This window comes from Macrobrachium rosenbergii, chromosome 19 (assembly GCF_040412425.1).
Source record: "Macrobrachium rosenbergii isolate ZJJX-2024 chromosome 19, ASM4041242v1, whole genome shotgun sequence".
NCBI classification, from domain to species: Eukaryota; Metazoa; Arthropoda; class Malacostraca; order Decapoda; family Palaemonidae; genus Macrobrachium; species Macrobrachium rosenbergii.
In genome coordinates, this window is record NC_089759.1 from 34,112,746 (window position 1) to 34,138,930 (window position 26,185).

Consider the following 26,185-nt stretch of genomic DNA (forward strand, 5'->3'; position numbering starts at 1 on the left):
AGAGTAGCATGTTTAATTTAGCAAAAAATTTCAATAACTCATATATATATTTTGTTGTTACTACCAAAGAAATCAAAGCCCGGTATCAGATAAACGAAATACCATAATCTGTTCACGCATAAATTAATTTAACGTTTAAATATTTTTTTATTCAGTTATTTATTTGTTTATCTATTGCGAATTAAGTCCATATCCGTGATACAATATTTACGACTCTCTCTCTCTCTCTCTCTCTCTCTCTCTCTCTCTCTCTCTCTCTCTCTCTCTCTCTCTCTCTCTCTCTCTCTCTCGCAAGATAAATGACAGACGTCAAGTGTTGGCTGGAATTACGACTTCCAGCCAAAAATCAACACGATTCCCGGCATTGTTTATTTAAGCCAGAACTTTCCGCGACGGGGGAAAATGTTTTGCTTGCCGAAGACGAATTGAAGGGAAAGTGTTTGTTGCAAAATGTTTGTTGCAACATCCGGAGGCAACAAATAGTTCAAAGACATTGTACCTAGAATTGCCATTCAGGGGAGCCTTTGCCAGAGCGAATTGAAATATAGAAAATTTATAGCATCTGTTCATCCATTCAGACGTATATCTCATTATCAATGAACATATAAAAAATTAATCAGTATCTCTAAGGTTGGTCGCATCTTTCTCTGAAAGGCGATATTTTTCTCTGCCAATTCCGGCCTCGGCGTTTTCAGTGCGGAAACTTATTCAAACAACGAGTAGATAGAGTTCGCCGTAATATTTGCATTGTTGCTACGATTTTTAATTTTTTTTTAATTTTAATGATACCACAAATCATTTAGTAATATTCAGTGAAAAGCATTCCATTCATTGTAGACGGCGCTCTTATGAGGTGTCATGATCAGGTATATAACACTGCCGTTCATTCCTCTAGTGTTATCTGATTCTTTTTCGGAAACTTCTAACAGTTATTATTCAATAGTATATATTTGTTGGCAAATGTCTTCTTTGCTCGTAGTTCGCTTATCTCTTACTTAACTCTTAGATTTCCTCTCTCGCTTATTAAATCTAGGACTCAGGACTCTTGAAGGGTTAAGAGATCGGTTTTGTAGGGACGGGGAAGGAAACAGTCGGGGAACATATTGTAGGGATGGATTGGGGGAACGAACAAGATGTTGTTGATGAACATTATCTGCAGCTGCGTCAGACTGATCATTCTTTGGACATTTGCGGCTTGAGGGGGGTCACCCTTTATTCAGTTGTTAAAATACAAGAGCGGGGCGAATGTTTTAATGCTTTTTTTATTATTATTATTATTATTGGAATAACCTCCTGCTAGGAGAGACGGAATCTTACCTTCTTTTAAAAAAGAAGGTAAAATGCCTTCAGGTTGAGCGGTTTGAATTTATACTGATGAACATTTCAAACGGTTATGAAAAAATTAATCCATAGCATTTTTATGCTACATTATGATGTCACGTTCTAAATGGTTTTGCGAGAGCAAAAAATCATGCGGCTTGATTATAGACAGATTTATATATATATATATATATATATATATATATATATATATATATATATATATATATATATATATATATGTAAACATATATTATATATACATACATATATATGTACACTGTATATGTATATATATATATATATATATATATATATATATATATATATATATATATATATATATATATATATATATATATATATATATAAATATATATATATATATATATATATGTAAATATATATTATATATACATACATATATATGTATACTGTATATGTATATATATATATATATATATATATATATATATATATATATATATATATATATATATACACATACCAGATCTTTTAGGAATACGGTTGCTAGATCTAGTCTCTATCCCATCCTGGCTGAGACCCACCGTGGCCGACGAATTATCAGTTACATAATTCCCCGTTGGGAATCAAACAAATGCAATGGGATTTAATAAAGCATGCATAAATGGTCTCCGCTCTTTCCAGATCCGAAATCCGGACCTTGGACTGGTCGAAAATCCAAACTATTGAACAACTTTTATTCCTCCTGAAAAATGTGGAGTAATAAACATAGGAAAAGTTAAATATTGTGACCTATAACTTCGCCATAGATGATAAAGTTCACTGCTTTACAAAAAGCCAAAGCATATAATATGTTTGATCTGTTTTACGTATTACCTTGTTGAGATCTTCGGTGCTTGAACGACCATTTTCAGGTGCATATGGCATCCCTGTAATCTTACTGTAGTCTTTGACTCGTCAGTAGTAAAACTAAAATTATCAGCATTTGCTCTTACTTCCTCTCACTTCCTCTCTCTGTTGGCGTATCGGTCCAGTTGTGACTCCTTCACCGCTCCTGCCAAACGCTTGAGTTCGATTTTTAGTTTCAGCAGTAAACACTAGAGTTTACTTTGTGGTCATGCTTCTGAGCAATGAGCAGTCCCAGTACAGCTCTGCGTCATTAATCACCTCAGTTTTTAAATGAACTGGTGAGCAAGTACTCATTATTAAACTTTTTTAACACCAAAGCATTCGCTATCATTACTTCAAAATCTCAATATCTAAATTTGTAATTATTAATTATTTGTTTAAATTTTTCATAGAATTTTTAGGCGAAAATATATACTGAAGATTCCTGTAAACTTGTCCCTTTTTCTGGTAACATGTATGTAAAATAATTGCTGAGATGTCCTTCATATCCTATACCAGGTTCTGAGGGTTACAAAGAATTTTTGTGCTTACAATCACCCCTTGCGGCCGAGAATAATGGCTGCACCACCAAGGCAGCTAAGGTTTTAGAAATAAACTTGAAATTTCTCGTTGGCCGATTCCTTTTCCTCAGGACTTTCAGTGCTATTCCATTTGAATTCCGCCAGCGAAATTGGATGGAGGTTATGAGTTCACCTGCGTCAGTTTGTTTATGTGTTTGGATTTCTGACTGCCCGTTTTATTTGTGGAAGATACTTGGACAGATTTCCATGAAACATTGTGAAGGGGTGGGATTTAAGGTAAGGAAGAGTCGTATAAAATCATGCGTATGTAGACCCGGGGATTACAAGAATTGGGACTATCAAATTAAATCAATATAACGACGCTATGAGGTCTCAATTTATTTACGTGTAAGGAAAAGTACAGATACTCACAAAAAAGAGAAAGTTACCAATAAAAGCAGTCAGTTCCTCAGCACTGAATCAGAGAAATAACGCATAAATCTACATCTGCCAGGTTGCTATACACCACATTTCTCTCACTAAAAAACCAGTCGTTTTGAGGAGAAGTTTCATTCCATCAGTAGCAAAAGCATAAGAAGAGTTAAAAACAAGTTCGTCACGTCATTTGGGATGAAGTATTTCCCTTTTTCCCTCACCGATTTTAACTCCTTTCGTTTGAGGCTGGACTGTATAAGGACTCTGCACTTGTTTCCCTGTTAGTCTATAAAAATGTAGTAAAAGAAAAGGAAAGGAGAACAAAGCAAGTGAAGAAGCAACTTACGTAGATAAAGGTAAATGTCTCGGAATTGGAATCAGAAACAAAACCAGAAACACTTCTTTAGCACCGAAGAAAACCAGAGAGAATTAATCCAGTGAAAAGGTTATTCAGACTTTATAGATGTGGGATTTCTCGGACCTTTATTAGCATTCTTAAGGGTCCTTGGAAATAGATTACCTGTCTCCATTCCCCATTTTTTTTTTTTTTTTTTTGCTAATGTCCGTGATCATAAGTAGAGGGAAGATATTATAAGACTGGTGACTTCCATTATTCGCTTCCTATAGTTCTTCTTTGTTATTGAAAAAAAAATTTACTTCAGTTCTTTCCAGAAAATTGATAGTTTCAATTATAATGGATGAATATTAAATGTTCTGTTGACACGATGCTTCCTTAATGTAGCAAACTAAAGTAAAGATTTTGCATTTATATCTTCAATGTATGCGAACATTTCTTCGATTGGTAATAGTCATTTAACTTGCCTATGTAATAAAAATATTTTTAATTTACCCTCATCATCCAAACAAACATTATGGTTTAATAAACAAAACACTGGTAAATATTAATAATAATAATAAAAAAAAAAAAAAAAATATATATATATATATATATATATATATATATATATATATATGTTTGTATATATGTCTATATGTGTATGTATATATATATATATATATATATATATATATATATATATATATATATATATATATATATATATATATATATATATTAAATATATATGTATGTTTATATGTATATATATAAATATATCTATATAAATTTATACACGTATATATATACATATATATACAGTATATATATATATATATATATATATATATATATATATATATATATATATATATATATATATATACATACTCAATTGATTTTAGCACATTCCCAAAGTACAAAGGTTCTGAACTAAAGGTTTGCATTGATTTGCGAATGCCCTTGTTCATTGCCCATAAGATATCTCGGGGTGGTTACGAGTATATGTTAACATGATTTACATCAAAGTGTCCAGTTTTATTAGGCTTCAAATCGCTGACTTAGACTTATTAATTGTTAATGATGATGCCCTGTTGGCATATAAACCTTTTTTCTTTTACTCGGTGAATTTTAATTAAATATTTTGAAGTGGGTGTTTCTTATGATATGGCCATAACAAGAAATTTCAGTACATCGACATACAGTAAGTACATTAGTTGATCAGAAAGCATCGGTAAACAAAAAAAAAAAGTGTTAAGTAGTCATAAGCAAGAAGAGTTTTATCCTTAGTTTAGCAAAAAATAAACATGAATACTCTTTACCTTTTTTTGCGAAAGATATTGTAATCAATCTTAATTGAGATTATCAGGGCTCCTTTTCATAAACATTCTACCAATCAAGGGGGGGAGATTGCGTGGTCGTCCGGGAGGTAGGCATTTTACTAAAAGAGATTTTATGAGCTGATACTTATATAATTAATAAAATTCTTGGAGGAAAAAAATCATCGTCTCTATCCTCACCGTCTTATAGCTAATATTGCATACACACCTGCGCGCGTATGCGCACATACACACATGTACGAATACATATATATATATATATATATATATATATATATATATATATATATATATATATATATATATATATATATATATGTATATATATATATATATATATATATATATATATATATATATATATATATATATATATATTATTTATATGTTTATGTTTGTGTGTGTAAACGGATTTGTGTTTGTAAGGGTGAGTTCTAAAGGAATGGGAAAAAGCCTTACAATCATGATACAGAGAATAAAAGTATTCACTGCGATTTGGACGTTATGGAAGCATAAGTCTGGTTGACCAAGTTGCAAAAAAATATCAGAAAACGTGATGGAAGAAAAAAAGGGCTTAGAACAAATTTTCAGAAATTATAATTTTCTGTATGATTTAAGGTTAGAGAGACCCAATAACAGGATAAGTCTTCATGACGAAGGAACTACAGGTGAATTGCCATGCAAATTGGTGTTACCTGGGAGAGTAATGGACTACCTTGACAAACTATTAAATGGACATCACAAGAGAAGCGAAAGTAGATGGGACCGAAAAAACTCTTGAGGATAGTTACATCATTCTACCACAACATAATGTTTGGATTGAAGACAGCAGTAGCTACATGAACACAGCAGTAGAGGAAGTTTTACCAGCAGTATCAGACGATGTGGTAATGGTTAAAAGGATGAATAGCTGCATGTAAGTATTAGGAAATGTTGTAAGCAATGCTTTTCTTGGGAAACCTTCGCAGTAATTCACCGATTCCTTTTGTCTGTTAAGAAAAAAAAAACGGAGATGATTCACAATAAGCTGTGTTGATAATTCCAGTACTGACGTAAATGCGTCTTCGCATCAGACACGGACTTGGTATGACGGGTTGGTTTGTTTAGACTGAGCTGGCTTTCATTAGCGTATCCACTCGACTTGGAATGGCCCCCAGCGTGGGGACTGAGAGCTTGTTGTTACGTAGTATTCCCGTAAATTCGGTTTTAACTCCTTGTTCCTTTCTCTTGCTTCGGACGAGAAACTTATATCACATGTGTTGGTATTATGGTATTATTGATACTACACCGTTAATCTAATAAGTGGTACGTCATGCCTAATAATACCCATGTCAGTACCCATAAGCTTACTCATCATCTGACCTTGGTCAGCACGGTAGTCGTATGAAGGTACACTGATATTTTGGGAAAGTTACGCACCTCTTAGCTAGATCCGGACCTCCCACCGGGCTTGATCCTTTAGCATGTCTTTATGTTCTGTGCGAAAAAGTTCTCAATCTTTTGAGATGGTATTAACGCAAATGATGTGACTACCAGGCAAAACTTATACGATGGTTGGACCTACCACCTGTGAGAAAGAGTAGGTATTTCCCTTGCTTGCATGGGAGCCAAGCAAAGTCATTGTGTAATCATTACTGCCCGTGAGGAAGGTGTTGGAAAATTTTAAAGAAATTTACAATCTTACCTTTCTTCATCCAGTACTGCTGAATATTTGAAGTGACAAAAGTAATAGAACATTAAAAACAATTTTCATAATTTATTGTGCGTAAAAGGACAAGCATTACAACGGCGGCTCAAAGAACAAACACTATTAAAGAGAAACAAGGAAACCTGTGCAGATTAATAAAACAAAGAAAATGGGAAAATAGACTTTCGTCGTAGTAACTATTACTCTTGGGGAAGCTGCGTAGGAGATTTGCTTTTTTGAGTGATAAATCGTTTTCTTTCGTGCTGACGTCTGGCCTTCGACTAAGAGTTTCCTTCTCGTTTCTTTCCTTTGGTCTCAGGAAGTAATAATGTTACAGCGTAGGAGGATTAGGTTTTGCTTCACACGAAAAATGTAGGATGATACTTGTTGAATTTGATTACTTCTATTTCATAGGAATCATTGTGCTTATACATGTCTATATATATACACATGTGTGTGTATATATATATATATATATATATATATATATATATATATATATATATATATATATATATATATATATATATATGCGCAAAGCAAGAAATAGCCTAACAGTGTTTTTACTCCGTACCTTGAAGTAATGAATTAGTGGTTTGTTCCTCTTTTTAAGAAACTAGAAATCCCTGAAACGATATCAGTAAACATCGTATGCTGTCTATTACCAGATGTCGAGAGTATATCGAGACAAGAAAACTAAACACAGTGTATCCAAGAGAAAAAGAAGATATGGCTTTTGAAAGCCCAGCCACAAAAGTATATAGTTGTAGGTTGTAATGAAATCCTTGAATCAAGGGTCAGACGGTTCGGTGAGGTTCCATGGTATTCACCATCAAAACATTTCTTTTCCGACTCGATGTCTTCACCGAAAAAATTTTTTGCGTTATTGAAAAATCAGAAATAAATATAGATTCTTAAAGTTCAACATCTGCAATATCCGAAGAATATTCCTATTTATTCACTAACTATAGTTTTGTCTTCTTGCATTTACTCTTCAATCGCATTTTCGAGAGAAAACACACACATGCTGATGAGACTTTTGCTTCTCTGCAATATCTCACATCTAGTTTTATCAAATAAACATAACTTGAAGATGAACATGCGTGCAACCAACGCCAGGTCTATCAGCTTTTTTTCTGAAAGTTCAAAAGAATCATAATATGAACTAATTTTTTATGCATTTTCTTGACAAGGTAAAACAACACTGCATGTATGAAAACATTTGGTTCAGATTTATGTTGTTTACCTTTTGCATAAATATTTCCCAAACAAATACACCTGTGTTGAAATATAATTGAATATTTAAGTATGCCCAAATTGCTAAATATTTCTTGACTTAGCAATCCTTTTTTTCTTCTACAACATTGGAAGGTTTACTTAATTGAATAGAAAAAGCTAAAATGTCACAAGAGGGAAATCCCCTCATAGATAGTTAGATAGATAAATAGACAAATGGACAGATAGAGGGAAATCCCCTCAAAGGCAATATATGTAAATAGATTTCTATTCTCCGTAAAAACAATTCAAACATCAAAGCTAACTGTCAATGGGTATTTTCGTTGTATGGCAAATATACAGGAATTGGGTTAAGCCTCTGTTAGATTTTGGCGTTTGATGTTTTTCTTATAAAGTTCAGTCCCAGAAGAGAATTCATTTCAATTTCGAAGTATTTCTCGAACTATATTTTTATTCCAGTGTTGTGAAGTTAGGTCAGAAACCATTTTATTTTATACTGAACAAAAGGTATTTAAACAAACAATAGTTTTCCCGTTTTTCTTTACCCTGATTGTTGTGGCCCTCCCTCATTCAGAAGGTCAGTATTTAAACTCCTTTTCCCATTTCACTGGCTCTTTTTTGGTGTAGGGTGCAGCAGCTTAAACGCTATAAGCAAATGATTGATTTGTTTAATTCTGTCTGGACGGTTGGCTGACCAGACCGAACACGGAAAAAGGCGATAACTCTTTCTCTCAAGAGCGTGGAGATAGTAGGAATCTCACAGAAGACATCTAGGTGGAAAACTGTAAAGCTTGGTAAGAGAATGAGAGAAACAGTAACAAAATTAAATAATTCATTAGCTCATTATTTATGTAAAACAATGGCTGTGTGGCACACGGCCGCACGAATAGAGGAGGGAGTCCCCCCCCCGCCCCCACAAGAATAAACAGGTGTTGAAATAATAGTATCAGTAACCGAGAGCACTTCAAGAGTGTTGTATTATCATGCACTATGCACGAATGATTAGAGAGAACAAGAAACTATTTAGCTGGAATAACAAAATTAAATCACTACTTTTTAATATTTTGTTTCAAGGTATTTTAAATAAAATTTTGAAGCTAAACTGTACTTTCACAAGGAATAAAAGTAACTGAATTTAGAACCAGCGTGGAAATAGGGAAATGATGCATTCCCGGTAACTGGCTGGAGTGCTAATGACTTTTGTTGTACGAGTTTATTTGGTCTTGAAATCAGAGGTTTCAAGATGAAACACCATTTCGAGTGTTTGTGCTTACATATAAGTAGAATCGTGAGTAGACACAATTGGTGGCGAGATGCAGGATTTTCCTGTAACACAGGGAAATATAAAATCAACAAGCTTGAGAAATATCAATAGTACAGAGTACAAGGCGAGTAGGATATATAATAAAATCCTGAAGAACGCTTTATTAAACCAAGTTGGTATGTGTTTCACCATCAAGAACAAGAGGGGTGCTTCAGTGGACATAAATTAAACACATTTTCTGAACATCATATGTGTGAGTGGGTTTGTTTCTTTAAAATTGCATAAATAAGAGGTTACTCCGAGAGGTCAGAAAGATATTCCAGTCATAAGCTAAAGAAGAATGGACAAATGCAGCAAGGACAGAGAAGGAGAAAAAGATCGGAGAGTTGAAAAAATAATATGAGAAAGTACTTTCGAGTTACCTGAGGGAAAAATATGAATAGTAATAGCGTACTATGAAGCCGTTTCAGCAGGTTGACGAGTTACGGGTACACTAGTTTAAACGGAGTGTGCACTAATATCAATAAAGAGAGAAGGAAACATGGATTATAGATAAATTGGACTAGTTTTAACAAAACTTGAACCTTGAGTGTTGAAAGGAATACTAAGCAGATAATTTACAGTAACTGTCAGGTTAAAAGTTTTATTTTCTAGTTATATACATTTATATTTATCTATTCAATATTAATCGTTTCAGGACTAGCCAAGAGTATAGCTCGGTTATGAATATATGCCTGGAAATGCTGATAGGCATCGAAAGAGCGCATTTCACTTTCGTTACAAAAAACAGAAGATTTCTGAAAAACGTGAGAATGATCTCACTACTACGTACGTGTGTTTCATACTTACCAAACGAACGAAATTATCATAGGAAGAGGAAAATTTACACTCCAGAGAGATATCATGGTTTAGCTTACTCATTGTTAAGATACTATCAAGACTTTCTATATGAGAAAAATATCTCATATCCCTTTCTTTCGTTGTAGCTAATATGTATGTTTGAATGATACATACATTACACACACACACACACACACACACACACACACACACACACACACACATATATATATATATATATATATATATATATATATATATATATATATATATATATATATATATATACACACACACACACACATCTCTACATATATACTGTATATGCGTAAGTGAGTGAGCATATCAAGTAATAAAATACTGTATCTGTTATCCGGTACGATCACAAAAAAAAAAATCCTTCTCCTAAATTGTTTTACTTGTAATTTACATACGATATTTGTTAGAACAGACACCATTAAAAAGACAATACTCATAATATTTATTGAAAAATGAAATATTTCTCTTATAGTTTGTATTTTTCTTTGTGCTCTGAAACGCCGTGAACAAAGTAGAAAATACAGAAACGTATACAAAAAGTTTTTCAAGAAAAATCAATTATCATTTCTGTTGTACCTAGGCATTTTATTTCCATTTCTTTGCCCGTTTTATGAGAATTCAAGAAATCAGTCACGGTAGATCAGATCATACTTTGCGTATCGTATTTTTCTATTTTTTCTCGTTTATTTTTTTTTTTTTATCAAGGGTTCCATTTTACTTCAAACTTTATTCGGTATTTTCATACAAAGGAGAACGTGTCGGGGGTGCATGCTAAATTGAATAGGCCGTAAAAGAACCCGGTCCTAAAAATGAAGATTTTTCAGAAAACAGAATACCATAACCTCGACCCATGGAAAAATATGCCATGGGAAAAATGTATTGGCTACAAAATTCCCTCAGAAAAATACAGAAGTCAAAGGAACTAGCTGGACAATAAGGCACTTTTTTGCAATATTTCGATAGGTAGTTATTGAATGTTTTAGTTGGTGAGAATAGAAATACTGATATGAAAGCACGTAATTACAATAGAAAGCAAATTAAAAGAGCACAAGAGAAACTCAAGTACCATGTACGTATATATATATATATATATATATATATATATATATATATATATATATATATATATATATATATATATATATATATATATATAGAGAGAGAGAGAGAGAGAGAGAGAGAGAGAGATGCCTCAAACAAAAATGTTTGTTGAAAAGATCGGAAGACGAGCGTTATGCTAGGTTATTTTGCTTGTATTTTATATGTAATAAGACTGACAGTAAGGAAGAATGAAAAAGTAGGTAGTTTTCAGAACATTTATAAAAAGATAAATTTTATGTTCAGTTTTCTCTTTTTTTCTTGATAAACATAAGCAAAATAACAAAAGCTGAGCTCCAGAATACTCTTATTTAAAAGACAAAAAGCTTGTACTGAAACTCTGAGCAAACAAAAAGATTTAATTTACAAAAAAAGTAACTGACAGCTAAAGCTATCACAGGCTATTTTTTTCTTTCTTGTTTATTAAACTAGAGAATTAAAATTATTCGTTATCAAAATCCATCTGTGTAATTAGGGATTTTTTCCAATCTGGCTGCTGTTTTTTCTTATTTTTTTTTTTTGCAACCAGGGCCCAGTTTTACTAAAACTGTATTCATTTTCTTTAAATGGGACCTCTTCGTGAATGACTGCTAAAAAAAGGCCTGGTTTTAAGAATTGTTTAATATTTTTTTTCTGAAGAAAAATCACTATACTTGGCCCATAAAAAATGGCTTGGATACGAAGGTTCTTCGGGAAAATGCAGAAATCCAACGTATTAATGCCCCTTTTTTTTATTTTTGTAAGATTTAATTTTGATGTCATTGAGACTGAAACATACACGCACACACACACCTACATATATGTATGTATATATATATATATATATATATATATATATATATATATATATATATATATATATATGAAAATGGATGTATGCATGTATGTGCGTGTGTGTGCATGTTCCAGCACAACTCTGAAATGTATTAATCAGTTTCAACCAAAGTTGGTATACATATGACTTACTATCTGGAAAAGAATACTCTGGAGTGTAAGACATCACTAGCACCAAAGGGCACCAAAGGGGGTTAGGGTGGGAAGGTCTTCCCTGAAATGGGCTGGTTCTGCTCGTAGACTTAATGACGAAATAAACTCTACGAATTTACCAGACCTCATTTCGGTATACATATGACTTACAATCTAGAGAACATTGTGGGGTTAAGAGATCACTGGCACCAAAAGGGATGTGGGTGGGAAGGGTTGACATGTAAAAATAACCAAAAACGACGGATATTAGTGTCTAATCCATAGTTTTCGAGTTCGCTGCGATAAATGATGAGACTCCCGATGCCCTTTAAGTCCAAGTTCAGCCTCGATAGGAAGGGGGAGGGGTGAGAAGGGGGTGAAAAATAAAATGTCAAGAATAACAGATATTAATGTCCAATCCATAGTTTTCGAGGTCGCCGAGATGAATAGTAACACTCCCGATGCCCTTTAAGTTCAAGTTCAGCCCGATAGGAATGGTGGGTGAGAAGGGGTGAAATATAAAATGTCAAAAATGCTTGGCAATGTAATTGAAGCAACTATCTCAACAGGAAATGTGGGTGAGTGAGAGAGAGAGAGTGAGAGGGAGGGGAATTGAGAGAGTAGACGGGGTGTCAGGGAGGAGAAAGGGGGAACGAGTGAGGGAGAGTTAGACAGAGAGAGAGAGAGAGTAGAGGGAGTATTAGGGAGGAGAAAGAGGGGGGGAGAGAGAGTTTATTGGTTGTCATCAGAGTTTTCCCAGGCCGCGCCGGGTTGGTCAGCTAGTATACACACACACACAAACATGTATACATATACATATGTATACACGTACATATAAATATATGCATACAGACATATATATACATATACATATATACAAACTTAACACTAAGCTTTCTTGCTGAGAAGCCATTATTTTAGTTTTATTCTTGCTCTTAACAAGCTTAGGTAATGTAGCTATGGCTAACCTCTAAAATATTCACACTAAAAGGAAAAAAATTCTCCAAAAACTTTATATCCACATAACTATTTAACTCAGCAACATCATAAAAGTAAAGGCCCTGATAACCAACATATACCTGGTCAGTTTATTCATGTATGAAATTAAATTATATGAGAAATATAACATCCTCTGAGTCAAAAACCATTCTGTTATTAGATATTGTCTACAATCTTACTACTTTTTTTCTAACCAAGGCTCCTTTTATTTCAACCTTTTCGATTTTTTCATACAAGGGATCTTGTCCATACACAATTGAATTGGCGTTTCAAAGAGCCTGGTTGTAAGAATAGTTAAAGATTTTTCTGAAAGAAAAAGCTCTATCCATTGTCCATGGAAAAAATGACATTGATACAAAAGTTCCTCGGGAAAATACAGAAGTGTAAGGAACACTTTTGAAAAATAATCAGTTTTTAGAATTCTTTTAGATAGTTATATATTGCATGTTCACCAGGTTAATGATATATCTTTAATTTGTGTGTAAAATATTATTTTTACATTTCTGTGATTTTAATTTTGACTGAGAAACAAACAAGCGGACATGTGTGTGTGTATATATATATATATATATATATATATATATATATATATATATATATATATATATATATATATATATATATATATATATATATATATATAAATTATATATATATATATATATATATATATATATATATATATATATATATGTATATATATATATATATATATATATATGTATATAAAGAATTTATGTCCTCAAATAATATGGCTCACTTCCAAACCCATTCAAGCAAAGAAAAAATCCGAAAAATAATACAATTTAATGGTAGTTACTTTACAGAGCATTTTTGGATGTGAAAAGTTCTGTTTTCCTCTTTTTGCTAAACTTTGGTAGTATAAATAACTAAAACCAAGCTCCGAAATGCTCTCAAGAAAAAAAAATTGAAGATTGTGGCAACACTTTATACGAACAAAATATGATAAAAAATCATATAACCAATAAAAAAAAGAACCAATGCGCTGACGATATTCTACGCTATTTTCCTGTGTTTTACTGCCAGTTTTAGAAGAAGCAAAAAACACTCACCTCCCAAATAATGCATTGCTTTTGATATTTTTTAAGTCTTTCCTTTTTTTTATTTATTTATTTTTTTTTTCTACCAGGGTCCCCTTTTACGTTGATCTTACTCAATTTTTTTATATAAAGAAGAGCGTGTTTGGAGGCCCTGCATATTCAATAAAAATTAAAGTTGGTGATCCATAAAACAGGCATGGATAAAAGGACTCCCAGTGATGTGCGGAAGTTAAAAGGAACCCTAACTTAAAACTGAGCTTCGTCCTGCTCTAATCAAATAAGAAATACGGAATCTTATGTACGAAATAGATCACTTCAATCATCGCCAAAACAAGTAACAGCTAACGTTATCCCAGGTCATTTCCCTTGTATACTTTTTCAGTTTTAGGAGAAATAAAACAAAAAGCCAATGAAGGAAAATGTCTTGTTTTGAATAATTTTTCCACACTTTTTTTAGCAGGGTCTTCTTACTTCAACCTTTTCTCAGTTTTTTCACGCAAAGGAGAACCTATCATGGATACAAACATGATTGAAAGAGGAGTTATTGATCTTAGCCTGTAAAATAGTTCACTTTTCCTAAAGATATTATCCGTGATCAGTTAAAATATATTTCACCGGAAAAAGAAAAAGGATGCAAATGTCTTTCATTAGAAGTAATAGATTTCATAGAATTCTTAGTTATTCTATAACGTACGTTCAGCTAATAGGTATATAATGTTTCTCGATATGTCTTTGATTTTCACACCTACACACATACACAAAAACACACTCATTACACACACACACACACACATATATATATATATATATATATATATATATATATATATATATATATATATATATATATATATATATATATATATATATATATATATAGAAATACATATTCTGATAAATTATAAAAGGTGAGAGCCTAGGACCTTAGGCCAGTACCCTACCTTAGGGTTTAGTTCAAATTTGGTTATTTTCTTAGGCCATATTTATATTCAATTGCATAGGATTGCATGCAACATTTATACTTGCAATTTTGATAAAGATTTTTCTTAATTTTATCCTCAAAATATTTGAAGGCGACAAATGTTACACAGAGTTAATTGTGAAGGCATGGTCTTTTAGAAAATACCTGCGGATTTAAATGCAAAAATTAAAATTATTTGTAAACCTTAAAAAAACAATGATCCAATTATTTTTCAGAAAATGTGCCACCAAAGAAACTGCCTTCCGTTGGGCCACAGACTTCAGGAGCCAAAAGGAATGCAGCCTGCAGGGTGGTGGAAACATCAGATAAGTGGGAGGCCAGACTGGAAGTCCAGAGGACAGGAGTTGCTGTATCCAGAGCTGTTACTTCCTTTCTAAGGTAAATGATCGCCTGTCATTCAGAGCAATCCCGGGCATCGCCGGGTTGGTCGGCTAGTATATATATATATATATATATATATATATATATATATATATATATATATATATATATATATATATATATATACATGTGTGTAATTGTGATTCCTTATAGGGTGTAGCTCTTGAAAAGAGAGGATAATAGCAATAATATTCTTAACCATACTTATAATGATTCAACTGTTGAGTTATGTTTTAACCATCTCCACGGAAAACTTCTAAAAAAATATCTTCTTTATGTACTCATACGGAAAGGCTCACACACACACACAAACACACGCACACACACACAATTATATATATATATATATATATATATATATATATATATATATATATATATATATATATATGTGTGTGTGTGTGTGTGTGTGTAAATTTACATATCTTGTCGTTTTGCATGGTTTATGTAATTCCCCAAAACGAAGGCGTTTGCCTCGCAAGTCATTTCCCAACGTGAGAGACTACTTTATGAGCTTGTGCAAAAATATTCTCGGACTTTTCGAAACGGTTCCCTGAAGATCCATCGCTCTGAGTTTTATTGCTATACTTTGTTGGCTGCCCAGATAGTCATTTGATATATTTCCGGAATTTCTTTCAATTGAGGAATATTTCTTAGGCAGAGTGGCTGTCAGTATTCAGATTTACTGTGCTATATGTTGACCATTTCTTGAAACTTATATCAAGAGACCTTTAAATTTTGGGCAATATCTTGCGATTAAAATTTTGTTTTAAAATTAGTGTGATAAAACCTATGGTTAACTCCATTTCCAATATAAATTGCTGTCGGAGAAGAAATTATTTATAGTATACTGACTGGTTTTAAAAGTGTGTCGAAGATATGATACTGAAAAATAGAAAAATAAGTTTATATGAATTTAAAATCATTTATTGAATAGGGAAAACTGAATGTTTAAAAGTACAATTACTTTTTTTTTAATTTTCAATACAGGAAACGGAAACATTTTTACTCTTTTCTAGTAATATGTAGAATGTTACCCCAAACTTCTGAAAACATTCAGCCAAGATCTCATGAGAAAAATATTTTCTCGCTTTACTTATGAAAAGGAATGCTTGGCTCATGCCTACATTTGCACGACCTATCACATCTAACCCAATAAAATCATGCTTTTTCTTTCATTTAATTACTTGAATTTAAATGCTTGGTTAAATCTTTCTTCTCGTATGTCAAAGAAATAGAGAGGCCTTCCAAAACTCATTATTTCTGCATTATTTCATCAATCGGACAGTTTGCATCAATACAGTTAATACTTGTAATAAGTGGGTAAATTGTTCTTTGTAGTTTAAAAATTGCCTCCTTATTTGATAGAAAAATATGAACGTAAATTATGTTGACTTTCATAATGTATCCTGTGGTAAATAGTGACTATCAAAAACTAATTCTGATTCGTATATTAGGAATATTCATACAATATTGTTGTTTTATATCTCAAACTTAGCAATAAACTGTCTGCCGGATTATAATGGCCTCATTTTTTTTTTAATTCAGTATCGACCTACAAATCATGTATTTGAAATGGTCTCCCTAAACTCTAGATAGATTGCCGAGTATCCTCAGGACCAGGATATCTCACCCTGTCAGATAATTTCTAATATATGCTACCTCCAATTACATCCTCTCTCTCTCTCTCTCTCTCTCTCTCTCTCTCTCTCTCTCTCTCTCTCTCTCTCTCTCTCTCTCTTCACACGCACACACAGACATAAAAACATGAAGTGTAAGTTACATGCGGGAAAATTCAACGAGGTTTAAAAACACCCTGTCCATTGCTAGGACATGATTGTTTTTTATTAAATTATCTGAAAATATGGGAAATGGAATTCGTTGTTGCGTGCCAGTTGGTTTACACTGAAACTTATTCTTTTCAGTCTGTATTTCTTTTGCTCTGTTGTGCTTTTGCAACGAGAAATTGTATGACAGTTTTGCATTCTGAGAAGAATTCCATGGCTGAGAGCGAATCTAAAATTGAATGAGATTTCCCTCTCTGAAATTGATGCGCATTTTTGCTCATTAAATTCATATTAAAGAGGTATCTGATTTGTTTCTTTTGAATATTATAAAGAGAAAGCTTTTGATAAGTTATGTATAAGTTAATAGACCATTAGCAGTATCATAAGAAGAGGCTAAGCATTGTTAGAAAATTACCATCATATTTTATTTTAAGGTGATCAGGTTCTGTGGAGAGAATGAGGGACGATACAATAGTAGAGGTATAACATAGTCAGCCCGTAGGGGGCTACAGCCATCAGTGCACCTCACGCGGTACACTGTAGACATTACTTAAGATTCTTTGCACCATCCCTTCGGCCCCTATCTGCAACCCCTTTCATTCCATTTACTGTACCTCCGTTCATATTCTCTTCTTCCATTTTGCTTTCCACCCTCTCCCAATAATTGTTTCACAGCGCAACTTCGAGGTTTTCCTCCTGTTACGCCTTTGAAACCTCCTTTTCTCAATTTTCCATTGAGTGTTGAATGACCTCATAGGTTCTAGCGCTTGGCATTGGGTCTAAATCTCATATTCCATTCACCTCATCAATGCGAGAGGGAGAGAGGAAAGAAAAGAGAGAGGAATTGCAATGTAGCAACCTGTTTAGAGGTGAGTGTCATTGCGTAAGTATAGCAGTAAATACACAACTGGTGAACGACCGTGGAGACAAATGCTATACAAAATTTCATCTTTGTTCTAGCATTTTACATACACACAGAAACATATATTATATATATGTGTATATATATATGTATATGTATGTATAGCTCGCCAAAGAAAAAATGTTGGACTAGACGGCAATGTTTATTTGGTTACCAACTGAAGTGTGACCAGCATAGCGATGACTTACCTCCCTTCCCCAGAATACTCTGGGTTTGCCTAATCAGAAAGTCTATTCTCTTGCTTTCCAGCCAGAAGAAAAAAGTAGAATAGGAAAGAAGGTCATAGAAGACTGATGAAGAATCTGCGATAAACTGCTTAACGTGCGTAATCCTCGAAACTGTAAGCAAAAACGAGGACCTTGACAAAAAAAAAAAAAACAAAGTTAGGTGCTGTATATGAATCAAATAGAGAGACAGCGGGGCATTACTGTTTTTTCTGACTTCTTATGTTAATGATTTTTCTTGGGTGAGGTCTGTGTGTGTGCGTTTATATGACTATGTTGTTTGCTTCTGGCCTTGAAACTTATTTATCACTTACAAATCACTAACTGACCAACCCGGCTCTGCCTGGGAAACCTCTGAATGACAGTCTACATGTAGGGGGAGGGAAAACGGGAGGGGGAGCAGAGGGGAAGGGGAGGAGAGGGGAAAGGGAGAGGGGGAGGGTTTGGTGTTGAGGTTCGACTGATAGTTCGTGGGTGAACTGACAGGCATTATTATGGTGACTGTCCCTTTTATCCAGGTATTGATGTGCAGCCTGTCTCTTTTATGCAGGTATTACTGTGATGACTGTCCCTTTCATCCAGAAATTACTATGGTGACTGTACCTTTTATCCGGGTATTACGGTTCTGCCTTTCCCTTTTATCCAGGTATTAATGTGGTGACTATCCCTTTTACTCAGGTGTTACTGTGTTGTCTGTCCCTTTTATCCAGGTATTACTGTGCTTTTTGTCACCTTTAACCAGGTATTACTGTGCTGTCTGTCCATGTTATCCAGTTATTACTGTGGTGACTGTCTCTTCTATTCAGATATTACTGTGGTGGCTGTCTCTTCTATTCAGATATTACTGTGGTGACTGTCGATTTTATCCAGATATTACTGTGCTCTCTATCCCTTTTATCCAGGTATTACTGTGGTGACTGTCTCTTCTATTCAGATATTACTGTGGTGACTGTCTCTTCTATTCAGATATTACTGTGGTGACTGTCGATTTTATCCAGATATTACTGTGCTCTCTATCCCTTTTATCCAGGTATTACTGTGGTGACTGAAAAAAAATTTTCAATAATAATGGTCTATGGTCTCGATTACATGAAATGAGGTATGATAAACCCGTAGAGTTTATATACCACAAAAGTTACATCAGAAGGTGGATGGGGAAAGGGGAAGGGGGCGGGTTTGAAACCTACCCTATTATCTAAGTTGGGTCAAATGATGGCCCGTGCCAAATTTGTCTAGCGGGTTCGGATTCCTATAGCGCACTAACATACGGACAAACATACAAACTAACATACAAACACAAAAAAATTCACTTTTATATATGCAAATCATTCGTCGTGGGCTATGTTTTCTTTGAAAGGCTGATGTGCAAAAATTAGTGCAAGTAATATTAGTATTTTTCAAACATCCAACGACTTGCAGGCGTTCGTGAGTGTTTCTTCAAGGGAAGGTTTCATGGTAAAATCCCGTACGTATCCATTCTTCTGTTCTCTCTCTCTCTCTCTCTCTCTCTCTCTCTCTCTCTCTCTCTCTCTCTCTCTCTCTCTCTCTCTCTCTCCCCATGACATCAGTTAGGAAACTACCTTTCGCTCTGCTTCTTTCAACATCCTCAACTGTGTCACTTTCGGAGAGACAATATTTTCTTTCCAGCATAAAGAATTCTCTTTTTCTTTTAATTTTATATGCGAGTTCTAGGAATTTCTGCCGTAAAATAGATTTTTAACAGCGCGACTTGCACTTTATCATATTAAGTCTTCATAAGTTTTGTCATTTTATCTCCCCCCTTCTCTCTCTCGCTCTGGTGTTTTTATTCAGTCTTATCGTGACTCTGGAAGCCTTTTCATGTTCTATTTTTGTGCGTGGCGGGACAATGACTTTTGAGCAAGGCCTTTAAATGCTTTCAGTTTCAATATATATATATATATATATATATATATATATATATATATATATATATATATATATATATATATATATATATATATATATATATATATATAAAAATTATATATATATATATATATATATATATACTATATATATATATATATATATATATATATATATATATATATATATATATATATATAATCCAAGGCGAGTCGGGGAAAGGCACTGTCCATATGCATTTTATTATAATATGCCGACGTTTCACAACTCTTCATAGTTGCATATTCTAGGCTGCAAACAGCGAACATGGCAATCAGTAAATTAAAATCAAAATCACAAATTAGAATTACAATAAAACGTTCAGAATAAAATGACTAAAACCTATCCTAAAAGAACAAGTAAAAGGCTGTGACAACCTACCCAGAAGGAAGTTTAAAACAAACCGCAGTACTCGCATTGAGTATTACCAAAGAGATGGGGAAGAAAAATTAATAAATAAATAAACATACAGATAGAGAAGAAACAGCTCAACAAGACCATCTGGCAATAAACAGTTGTGTAGAGGATGTCTGGGAGTTTAACGGTGGTACAGTCAATTTGATAAGAATAGGTTCAAGTATTGTTAAATCGTTTGCTTTTTGTACCTGTCCTGTTATTGAAAAATCTTTATTTTCTATGAAAGTTTTACACATCTTCGAGTGATTCCTGATATTGGACTGTTCAGGGCTGGACAATCTGCTCCGGGTTCTGAAGCTGACTCCTCTGTGAGCAAATGATTGAACAGTACTTGAATCTATAGATAACAGAATTCTTGCATATTTTTTAATCGGTTTATCTGCCTTTTCTGTAATATAATGTTGTGATAATGTTCTTTTGTATCTATCGAAAACTGGTATATGAAACCAAACTGTCCAGTACAGTTCAAATGATCGTCGTCAACTGCAAAAAAATTAGTGAAAGAGATGATTAAAGAAAGCTCAAAATTCATGAGTTTCATTTTTGTTTTAAACAGCAACGCATAAATAAGAGGCACTCTCGATGTAGCGTTAGTTCAGGCGGGAAATGTGTACTGCCTTTCAATTTCATTGATTGTCCCCGTGGGAGCCATTGATTAACAAGCAGCCCTATACTTCATTTATAAAAATAGGGACATGCAGAAAACTCTCCAGTTTTATTCGCTGCTTGTGGAATGCTTCATAAACGCACAGGGAATTTCCCTTTTCCCCTTATTGTGCTTTTAGTGTTCATAGTTTTCGGGGAATGTAAAATCGTTGAATTTATCCTGATTCGCTTAAATGATTTTTCGACATGCCACAATTTCTCGCATTGAACTTAATGAAAACTTACATAAAACAAAAAATGGCGTCTGAACTGGCAACTCAAACTAAAAAAGTTTATTTTAGGATTAATCAGCGGTGTTGACTCTAGTTTGCATTGCAAAAAGCTTGCTAGATATGGAAGTTCCTGACGAATGCTCTAACGGTATACAATAGTAACTACAAAATGTTTTTTTCAGTGTTTTCTAGATACTAGGTGTTTGAATCTGAGTACATCTTTCATCAGTAAGTCTTTTTTTATTTTTATATTGTCTAATTTTAGGTTAAATATTTTGGATCCATAATAACGCACCCTCTGAAGTTGGTGTATTCATTAAGGGACAAAGATTGTTTCTGAAACAGAAGTATCTCCTTTGAAATTAAAATGGATAACCATTTTTAGTTTTCTGTAAAAGAAAACTATTGAGGCGGCTTTGTCTGGCCGTCCGCTCTTTTTCAATCCGCACTTTTTCTGTCCGCCCTCAGATCTTAAAACTGCTGAGGCTAGAGGGCTGCAAATTGGTATGTTGATCATCCACCCTCCAATCTTCAAACATACCAAATTGCAGTCCTCTAGCCTTAGTAGTTTTTTTTTTTTTAAGGTTAAAGTTAGCCATGATCGTGCGTCTGGCACCGCTATAGGGGCCAACAACACAGGCCACCACCGGGCCGTGGCTGAAAGTTTCATGGGCCGCGGCTGAGAATTTAATGGGCCGTGGCTGAGAGTTTCATACAGCATTATACGCTCTACAGAAAACTCGAATGCGCTGAAGAAACTTCGGTGCATTATTTACTTAATATGTGATGAATACAGAAAATAAATTGATATCTTGGAATAATCACAGAGGGTGGCATGAATCACTCAGAAATATTTTCAAAATTTCTTTGAATACCAGAAACGAAACATTATGCTTGTAAATATAAACAGCCTAATTTTGAAAAGAGAGCACACATCGTGGCATCCTTTAAAATCCTAAGATATATTCATAGATGATTTATATAGACATACAAGTCAAGGACTGAAGACTCCCATAGACAGTACAAGTATTTATCTGCGCTTATTTATTGCTAAAATAATATTTCATTTCATGAATATTTTTCCATTTCAATCTTATATTGTATGAATATTTTGCTAATTTCAATAGCCTATTGCATAGATAGTAGTCTGCTTTCAATGCCTACAGTCACCGAGGAGTGATTATTATCAAAATAAAATTTTCATTGTAATTGTTTCCTTCTTTTATAATCTTGTGCCTCATGAGAGAGAGAGAGAGAAAGAGAGAGAGCATAAAAGTATACTATTGAGTGGGTATATTATTGAGAATACTTGTCCTTCTATATATAACATGGAAAATATTCTTTCATATTTTTCTGGAGCTTTCTTTGGAGAGGCTTTAATGAAATACAGGAGAGGTTTTATATCAACAGGAGAGGTTTTATATCAAACTACATCTGTATATCATTTTCTTCTCGGCTTCAAAAGAATAATACATTATATATATATATATATATATATATATATATATATATATATATATATATATATGTGTGTGTGTGTGTGTGTGTGTGTGTGTGTGTGTGTGTGTATGGTCGGAGGAAGATAGCGTGCACATTCAGTCCTCTGATCGGAGATAATTTTCCGTTTTACCGAACAGGAAAACCTGGTACGTTCTGAAAAAATATATATATATATATATATATATATATATATATATATATATATATATATATATATATATATATATATATATATATATATATATATATATATATACATACATATATATATATACAGTATATGTGTATGCATACATGTATATATGTATATATATACATATAATTGCAGAACTTTCCGGTTTTCCTATTCTTGAAAACGGAAAATTATCTCCGATCAGAGGACTAAATATGCACTCTGTCTTCCTCCGACCATCAAGACGATAACCCTTTCACGTGGGATGAAGCAATATCCTACAAATGACCTTGTAGCTGACATTACCGCCCTGATCTTGGTGCTTAAACGCGCAGGAAGCACTTGGGAGCGGAGACAATCAACTGGCGTCGTGCAAAGGCTCATTGAAGCAAATTCGAGTGTAAACATGTCCTAGTCCAGACCAGCTCCTCGACTGCTTCTCTTGAAACCATGAGGAGGAAATTGTTGGGTTTAATTTTTTTTTTATGTTATGGACTTACATGATGGGAGATAGTATAGCATATTCAAGGCCCTACCAGCTTCTCCTAAGCAGAGGGAAAGTGAATTTTCCAGTCCTACTAGCTGACGGTGGCCACTGAAAGTCTGCCGTGGCTTGCCAATAATGTGCAGTTGATTTGTACATATATTATGATTCTGTTAAGGAATTTCAAATATCTTCATGACAGTTGTGACTTACAAGACTTCGTTTTCCGAGGGGTTACTCCTGCCTGTCTCTCTCTCAGAAAAATATAGGACTGTTGTTCACCAGACATTGGCAGTGTAAGGACCATAATTGATTTAACAAAAAAACAAAAAATATGAACTTTCATGTGAACTTTTTTAAAGACAGGAGAAATCTACTTATCTAACCGGTTTGATATTTAGTTATGCAGTCTAAGATTAAATGAGTATCCATTTTACTTAGCCCTAAAGACAGCGTAACGTGCTCAGAATATGTTATTTCTTGAGCATTGTAGTATACTTTTTGAATGAATAACCAGTAATAAATGTCACATTTCTATTGGGCATAAGCTCCCGTTACCATTGGGGAAAATCTTTATAAACAAATGTTAGGAATTCGATGGAGTGCAAAATGGTCCTAATGGCGAGCAAGAGGTTAGCATCAGGGGCCTCTGATCTATCTAGACTTTCATTCCGTGGATCGAAGAAATAAATGAAGGTTGTAATTATTGCTGTCGTTACTATTCAAATAATATTATGTTGAAATGCACTATTATTATTATTATTATTATTATTATTATTATTATTATTATTATTAGTGGTAGTAGTAGTAATAGTAGTAAAAATAGGATAAAAAAAGTCTTCCAAGTTATAAATATAAGCCACATTTTTTTCTGATCACTAGATTTTGAAGTAACAGTTGCTTTTTAAGGTTTAAAAATAGAAAAGAATTAGTTTTATTTATTGGGCTTCACTGCTGTACGGTAAGGTGTTGAACATTAAAGTCAAATTTATTTACATTCCGTTTCTCTAGCATTCGATCATTTCCCAGCAGACCTCCTGTGTAGATTAGATTCTAGAATGTATTCTCTTTATTTATATTTTCAAATTGTTTTGATCGATCAAAATGTCTAATGTGGTCAATTCTAGCTGGTCTCTGTTCATGCGTAACCAAGCGTTAAGTTGATAAGGATATTTTTTGTTGGGCAAAAATGTAAAAACAATAAAAATAAACAGATAGACAAATGAAAACCTCGGCAAAATTTTCCATCTTTCTCTTACAATAAATGAATTTATGGCCATCGTTCATGAGGGAAAAGGCATTTAGTATCCATTCACTATTATTATGAAGTATTGCGTGTTAAAGTTACTCTATTGACAAATGTTACAAACTTTTGGTAAGTCCTTATAGATGAAGTGAGTTGCAAGAACCTGCTTTCCTGTTATTATGGTTCTAACGTTTATTTCCAAATATAATTTCCTTTTCATTTTTAAACCTTTCATTCGAGACTCACTCATAGTTCAAATTCTTGTGATTAGGAGGAAAACTTTGGCTCATTTTTATTACCTAGAACGTTTTTATCATATTGCTACTACTACTACTACTACTACTACTACTACTACTACTACTACTACTAATAATAATAATAATAATAATAATAATAATAATAATAATAATAATAATAAAATCAAACACATAGATGAGACAGGATACAAATGTCGAGAATAATAGAAAGAAAGGTTATAAAACACCAAGAGATGAAGGACACGATCAGGAAAGAATATATGCAGAGACTTAAGGCGATACTCAAGTCAAAACTCAACTCCGGAAACATGACGAAGGCCATAAACACATGGCCAGTACCAGTAATCAGATACAGCGCCGGGTAGTGGAGTGGACGAAGGCTGAACTCCGCAGCATAGACCAGAAAACTAGGAAACACATAACAATACACAAACCACTACACCCAAGAGCAAATACAGACAGACTATACATAACATGAAAGGAAGAGGGGAGAGGTCTACTAAACATAGGGGACTGCGTCAACATCGAGAGCAGAGCACTGGGGCACTACCCGAAAACCAGTGAAGACAAGTGGCTAAGGAGTGCATGAGAAGAAGTACTAATAAAAGTAGACGAAGACCCAGAAATGTACAGAGACAGGAGAATGAAAAACAGGTCAGAGGAATGGCACAGCAAACCAATGCACGGACAGTACATGAGACAGACTAAAGAACTGGTCGGCAACGAAACATGGCAATGGCTACAGAGGGGAGAGCTCTAGAAGGAAATAGAAGGAATGCTAACAGCTGCACAAGATCAGGCCCTAAGAACCAGATATTTCCAAAGAACAATAGATGGAAATAACATCTCACCCACATGCAGGAAGTGCATTATGAAAGACGAGACCATCAGCCACACAGCAAGCGAATGTCCGGCGCTTGCACAGAACCAGTACAAAAAGAGGCATGATTCAGTAGCAAAAAGTTAAGTATATCTTAGTTTAACCAGACCACT

At 33.7% G+C, this 26,185-nt stretch overlaps 1 long non-coding RNA gene across 1 annotated transcript in view; it reads left to right on the forward strand.

Annotated features, from left to right (window-relative positions):
• Positions 1–26,185, forward strand: part of LOC136848501 (uncharacterized) — a 363,843-nt gene that overhangs the window by 272,012 nt on the left and 65,646 nt on the right. The window contains exon 2 of the long non-coding RNA XR_010856037.1: positions 15,214–15,376. This is a non-coding gene — a long non-coding RNA (uncharacterized lncRNA). The remainder of the gene's footprint in view (positions 1–15,213; positions 15,377–26,185) is intronic.